Source organism: Nematolebias whitei, chromosome 21 (genome assembly GCF_014905685.2).
Source record: "Nematolebias whitei isolate Nwh7 chromosome 21, NemWhi1, whole genome shotgun sequence".
NCBI classification, from domain to species: domain Eukaryota; kingdom Metazoa; phylum Chordata; class Actinopteri; order Cyprinodontiformes; family Rivulidae; genus Nematolebias; species Nematolebias whitei.
In genome coordinates, this window is record NC_056518.1 from 34,971,684 (window position 1) to 34,978,796 (window position 7,113).

General features: G+C 43.8%; 1 protein-coding gene across 1 annotated transcript in view; it reads left to right on the forward strand.

Moving 5' to 3' along the window:
* Window positions 1–4,179: 4,179 nt before the first annotated feature.
* The window catches only part of sptb (spectrin, beta, erythrocytic), a gene marked incomplete in the record, with an annotated part of 116,707 nt that continues 113,773 nt past the window's right edge, over window positions 4,180–7,113 (forward strand). Inside the window, 1 exon segment of the mRNA XM_037694728.1 lies at window positions 4,180–4,280.

Sequence of the window (7,113 nt, forward strand, 5' to 3'; positions counted from 1 at the left end):
TATATATATATATATATATATATATATATATATATACACATATTATATTATATGTAGAACAACAAAAAAGGTTCAGCCACGTCATCTGGAGCAGTTTCTTTAAGTGAGAAACGTTTCGACCCCCATCCAGAGGACTTTGTCAGTCTCAGATCTGCCCCATAGGCAGGCCCCAGACTGAAGAAGTCCTCTGGATGGGGGTCGAAACGTTTTTCACTTAAAGAAACTGCTCCCGATGATACAACAGAACTTTTTTGTTGTTATCTACCTCCTGGATGATTGAGCCTGCAAAAGATTTATATTTAGGTCAGGTGAAGTCATGCACTGGAAGAGTTTGCAAAAAGCATCTTTTGCTGAAATTCACAACCGAATAATATTTATATGTTTTGTTTGAGCAGCAAACTGTATATGTGTGCACGTATTTAGAGCAGACCCTGCTTCATGACTGTTTGTTGTAACGCAGCACGGTCTCGTTCAGCACCGCCAGCTCCACCCTCACACCTGCTTCTCCTTTAATTTCTGTTTTTTATCTTGTTTCTACACAAAGATGTGAATGTAGTTGTAGAAATCATGACATCATGCCATGGACATGTTGTATCTAAAGGCTCATAAAGGCTGAGTTTAACAGATCCGTGTTTTTTTAGGGATTTTGTCTTTTGGACTAGTTTGACACTGCGTCTTCCTGTCTAGTTTACATTCTAACAGATCCGTCCGCCTGTCAGCTCAGCCAGCCGCGGGACTTCTGCTGCATCAGCACCGAGTCTGAGCAGGTAAGAACATCTGCAGCATCAACAGAACATCTGCAGCATCAACAGAACATCTGCAGCATGAAGCGGACCCTTACAGCCGCTTTCGTTCAGGCCAGCAGCTGCACGCCTTGGTTCAAGGAGAAAGAGGCGTGCACGCAGCAGATCAACAGACGCTGTGGAGCTTTTCATCCACCAAGTGTAAAACGGGGGGCGGGGGGGTAGTTAGCTGTTTCAGGTTGACGCTGAGCTGATCATAAATCTGCACCAGCTGTTTATATGACTTAAAGGTACTAATTAATAATCACTAAAGAAGCATCCTTACTGCAAGAAGTTTGTCTTCCTGTTTCAAAATAAAATGCAACTTGTGCACTTGTTTCAAAATAAAATGCAACTTGTGCACTTGTTTCAAAATAAAATGCAACTTGTGCACTTGTTTCAAAATAAAATGCAACTTGTGCATGTGAAGCAGAGTGAGCTGTGATGTCATGCAGCGCTGCATCCACATCAGCTAAACTAAGCAGAGTATTAAACACATGAGAAGCGTGTTCTGCAGCTCAGACACACTTCAAAGAAGAAACATTAACAGAATTAAAAGGTTTAAACAAACTTCATGTTTGAACTTTTTCAATCTGTGTCCCCTCCCTCTGCCTCAGGGGGGTGTGCGTGTTCTGGCCATGCAGTCCGTGTGTGAAGAGTCTCTGCCTCGAGCCGCTGTCGACGCCGTCCGAGGGCTGATGATGCCCAGCGGCTGGATCCTGCAACCAGTTCGCCGCAGTGGACAGGAGCTCACCAGAGTCATTTACCTGCTGCAGGTGAGATAGTTGTTACAGTTACTGGCCCCTATGCTCTCAGATTCCAGTTCAGTTCAACAGTCTGTGACTAATTCAGACTAACGATGTGCAAGGTTATGATTTGTTGTCTCCATGAGTGAACGTGTAGGAAGGACCAGGACCAGGAGGACCAGGAGGAGGTGCTGCTGTGCAGCAGGAGGACTTTGTAGCTCACCATTGGCAGCCTTCTCACCTTTAATGAGATGAGCTTAAAGGAGCCGAGGCGTGTGCTTTAGCTTCAGTTGTTACTTTAGCTTCAGTTGCTGATGCATGCTCACGCCTCTTGTTGATCAGTTAGAAATGTAATATTTTACAAACTGGACAACGTTTGGCAGAAAATCCGAGTAATTCTCAGTAACTGAAGCGATTTAGGCGTCGCTGATGCACCGTGTTGTTCTTCTTCAGGTGGACCTGGGGTCTTCTTCTTGTCCTTCTCGTCACTTGAAGGCTGTTGCCAGGAGACAAGCGGCTGTCATCGCTGATCTTGACGTCTTCATGTCGTCATAAATAAATACGAGGGAATGAAGAGTGAGCGCTCGGACTGAACCTGCAGACTTTTTATTTTAACAACACTGCTATGTTTGTCTTTGGAGAAAAAGTTGTAGCGGCTTTTTAAAAGTATTTCTTATTTTCTAGTAAGCTATTTTTTCAAATCAATATTTATTTATTTATATTTTATATGAATGCTTTTAACATTCTGATTTTCCAAAGATTGATCCAAAAGTTTTCGCAGCAGATTTGACATGTTTTCTTCAGGTTTGTTGCAGGAAGTGTCGCGCAGGACGACAAGTTCCCAACATGAAATGAGACTAAAGAGGCGTTCGGATACTTCCAAGGATTTGGTGTACCTTGACTAAAACCTGACGCTTTTATAAACACATACAGTTTATAGTTTTATATTCAGCAGCCCACACGTTAATGCAACATGTAACAATTAGCAAATGTAGAAAGAAATGTTCTTAAACTGCCTTTTGATTCGGTCCCTGCTGTAGCACAGCGTGTTTTTACCATCACACTTTGACTGGAGCCGTGAAAAGAGCGGTCGTGCCTCGTTGCAGCAAGACAGGACAATAAAACCTTTTTATTTAAATGACATCGAAATAAACAGCATCCCAGTGTTTCTGTCAAGTACTGGCCAGAAGCAGGATCAGTGGTAAAAGTGGAGTGTGGAGTTGGTCAGACGTTTTGGACGCGACACTTTAAAGGTCACGACCTTGAGCCAAAGAGCTGCTCGGTGCGCTGCTGTTGAGGTTGGGAGCAGCAGAAGAAGTTCTGAAAGGAAGGAAAGTAGCGAGCAGCTGCACAGACGATGCTCACACTTTGGGTTTTATGGATGTTTCTGTCCCCACGTTTGTTTTTTAACTGTCACTTTAAAATACTCTTTCATGGTTCCTACTTTTATTGGGATCCTTTTATTGCAACCGATACATAATACAGCCTGTACTTCGACAGTGTGTACCTGGTACTTCCATAGTACTCTTTGAGGCTGCACCTTGTATTTACCAAGTACTTATCGGATATGTACCTGGTTCTTCCTGTGAATGTGCCTTGTGTACTCATGGAAGGAGTATGTGCCTGGTATGTACAATGGGTTTGTACAAGGTACTTGTTGCGTACTTACCAGGTAACTACAGCGGGAGTATCTACCTGGTATGTACTGAGTAAATTGGTGCCAGTTGTGTTAGATACATACCTAGTATGTACCCTGAAATTACCAAGTGTATACTCTGAAAGTATAAGGTACATATCCTGTAAGTACAGGGTAACAAGTCACTTTACAACTTTCTCATACAGCCCAGTCCTACGTACCCTGTAAGTACCTTTGTGAGTTACTTGATGTGCACCTGCTACGTACAGTACTTTAGTACTTACTAAGTACCTGGTAAGTAGCCTACTGTGTACAAATCATTAATCATTGATTTAAATCAATGATTAAAACTGATCTGAATTAGGAGTTCTCTTGATCACCTGGATCCACCTAGGAAGCTTTCTTGGCTCAGATTCAGAGCAGCTAAACAAAAAGTAGAGTTGGGGAACACAAGGAGGTTTTTATATGAAAATACCAGTTTATTCCCAGTCGTGTTTATTATGTACGAAGTTATTTCTGGTTCAGGTTATGTGTTTTATGTATGATGTGGGTAATTATCTGCCATTTGCCATTACCTTGACCTCTCTTTTGATTAAAAACAAACATTTGTAAGCATGACTTTTGTTTTGAATCTTGAATGGATTCTTGTTTTCAAATTGGTTTTGTCTCGACTCATTAATATTAAAATCATGTCAACGATGGAACATTTTCTTTAAGACAAGTTTTTTACTTTGCTAAAAATAGTTGGGGCCTCCTCTCCATCTCTTCTTTGTGGTGGCATGTCTGTGGGGGTCCGAGAAGATGGCTTGTGGGTGGAGTGTGCGCGTGTGCGATTAGAGGCCACGGCTGGGCGGGGGGGCTCGGGGGGCTGGGGGGGGGGGCGGTGTTCAGGAGACCAGAAGCGCCTCTGGCCAGCTCGGGTCAGGAATGTCCGTCCTCTGCGCATGCGCACACCATGAACGGTTGCAGCCCAGACCTTATTTTTAACCCGGCGGGGTGGGCGGGGCTTGCTTCAGCTGGGAGCGCGTGGCGCCTTCAGGGTCGACCCCTCCTCGCGCTCTGACCCGCCGCCTCAATGGGACTGTAAGAAGTGCAGGAGACACTTTCAGACAACAGGTGAGTTTTAAACTGAATTAATGCCTCATTGTAGAATTAATGACCAATATTAGTGTAAATTGTTCCACTGCATGTTACCTGTGTCACGTGCAGTTGTCCTCTGCAACACCTGTTGGTCGCCATGTTGGAATGAACCTGGTTCTTTTCGACTACATGGACTTGTGAAGAACTTTATTCACTTTTATTATTTATCGGTTCTGGTGAGTTTAATATCTTGTTTCTTCAGTGGCTTTGTTATCTTCTCAGAGCAGAGCAGCGAAGTGCGATGATAAAAAAACCGCGCAATAAATTTCTCACGCAGTTTTTGAACGTTGTAATTAGTTAGCTTAGCTTGTTGGCTAATTTAAAAGTGAACATTTTGCTGTAAAAGTGTCCTGTCAGAGAAAAATATAACTTTCAATAGATGAAAATTATCTTGCCCATGTTCATTTGTCTGTTAGCAAAATATGTGGTGAAGCAAATTACAGGATTTTAATGAAACATTCAGAAAGTAATCATTGGACTACAATCAACATGGCTGCCGCTCATCTTCAAACCAAACCCAAAACTTCTGACCTTAAATATTTAGATTCTGTAGCAGATTACCCCATGAACAGGTGGATTAATTTTCTATTTATATTCTTTATAATATTTACTCAGCACTGTCTGCCCTGTCCAAGACGGAGACGGCTGTAAGTCCTCCAGTTGTTTAGATGAAGACGAGTATGGGAAGAGCCGAGAGTCATTTACAACACTCTGACAGTTCACTTTAAACATCTGCTGCGTGGGAGATCCACCAGTTTAAACATCTGCTGCGTGGGAGATCCACCAGCTTAAACATCTGCTGTGTGGGAGATCCACCAGTTCACTTTAAACATCTGCTGCGTGGGAGATCCACCAGCTTAAACATCTGCTGTGTGGGAGATCCACCAGTTTAAACATCTGCTGTGTGGGAGATCCACCAGTTTAAACATCTGCTGTGTGGGAGATCCACCAGTTTAAACATCTGCTGCGTAGGAGATCCACCAGTTTAAACATCTGCTGCGTAGGAGATCCACCAGTTTAAACATGTGCTGCGTGGGAGATCCACCAGTTTAAACATGTGCTGTGTAGGAGATCCACCAGTTTAAACATCTGCTGTGTGGGAGATCCACCAGTTTAAACATCTGCTGTGTGGGAGATCCACCAGTTTAAACATGTGCTGTGTAGGAGATCCACCAGTTTAAACATCTGCTGCGTAGGAGATCCACCAGTTTAAACATGTGCTGCGTGGGAGATCCACCAGTTTAAACATGTGCTGTGTAGGAGATCCACCAGTTTAAACATCTGACCAGCAGCTACGAGGCTGCTCTAATCCTAAGATTCTGTAAAACAAAGCTTTCCTGCTTTTGATGCACCTGAAACTTGTTGTTTTAACTTTGACGGACACTGTAACTCTGCATCACGTGCATGAGTGAGCCCGTCTTGTTTCCTGTGCTACAACCCTTCTGAAGTGGCTACAAGGTCAAATGAGGCGCATGCCCCCCAGTAAAGAAAAGGTGCCGTCAGTCCGACTTTAAGGCTGACAGCAGCTGGAGAACCAGAGCAGCAGCTGCTGCGTCACGCTTCTTTGTTCTCTGTCGGTTTAGAAAGATGTTGTGCACGGACAGATGTTCTCCTTAAAAGGACGGGAGAGCGTTGCCATGTGTGGAGAGCCTCGTGCGTTGTAAACACCAGGAACAATAAAAGCTGACACGGGATCAGCCTCTGGTGGCTCGAGCACAACAAGCTGACTCCAGTATGTGTCCATGTTCTACTGGGATCATTCCTCAAGGCTCATGTGTACGTTGGTGTAATTCCAGAAGGCAGAGATAATCTTTCTGCCCATGTTTGTCAGCAAAATACTTTCTGATCCACTGGATGCATTTTAATCCCATGTACAAGTGATGAACTTCAGCCTGATTCAAGATGGCTGACACAACCACCGGCCCTGGTCAAACACTGAGATCGCTCTAGTTCAGTCACATTTAGGCCTGAACTCAGCAGGGTGCGGTAGTAGCTGAGACTGCTCCCCAACACATGGCCCGAGTGCTACTCGTTGTGTCCGATGGTTGCTTATAATTTTAGCATCAACTCTCGGTGTCGACCCTTTTTGTCTGTTAGCAAACTAAATGAAAAACCACCGGATGGATTTTCATCCAACAGGAAATGTTAACTGGCTGGTCATTTACAACTGGTTGACTTTTGGAGTCAGTCCAATTCAAAAATGGCCGCCACAGTTAATCAAATTCACCACCACAGAAATAATTTGAACTCGGTCACTTTGACACACATTGAGCTAAAGTTTGGCGTGTTAGTAGCTAAACCTTGTTCACAACACAAAGGCTCAGCGTGGCGTGTTGTGTAGGTGCATAACTTCAAGCAGTCCGAGGCTTTCACTTCTTGTATTTTTAAAACTGAAGAGTCCGACACCTACTGGTCTACTGGTTTTATAAAAACTACTTCCACCATCTGGTTCAGTTTGTGTTTGTGTCACGTGTTCTCCTGCTCCACCTCGTGCACGTCCAGTATTTGGACCACACTTGTTCTCCTCTAATAATGTCTTTTCTCCGAGCTATCTAACGTGACGCGCTGCTCCGTTTAAACATCCTGGAACAAAATGTTGCCGAGGCTGATGATTTTACTTTTTACCACTTCTTTATGTAATGAAACATCACACATGCAGCCAAACCCAACCATGGACACCATGGACACCATGTCACACTTTAATACAACTTTGTGGAGAGCGGTGTCCATCACATCAAACTGATGGAACTAAAAATACAGTCCAGTCCAGGTCCAGAGGACCTGACTAAACTTCATTAGATGTTTCTCC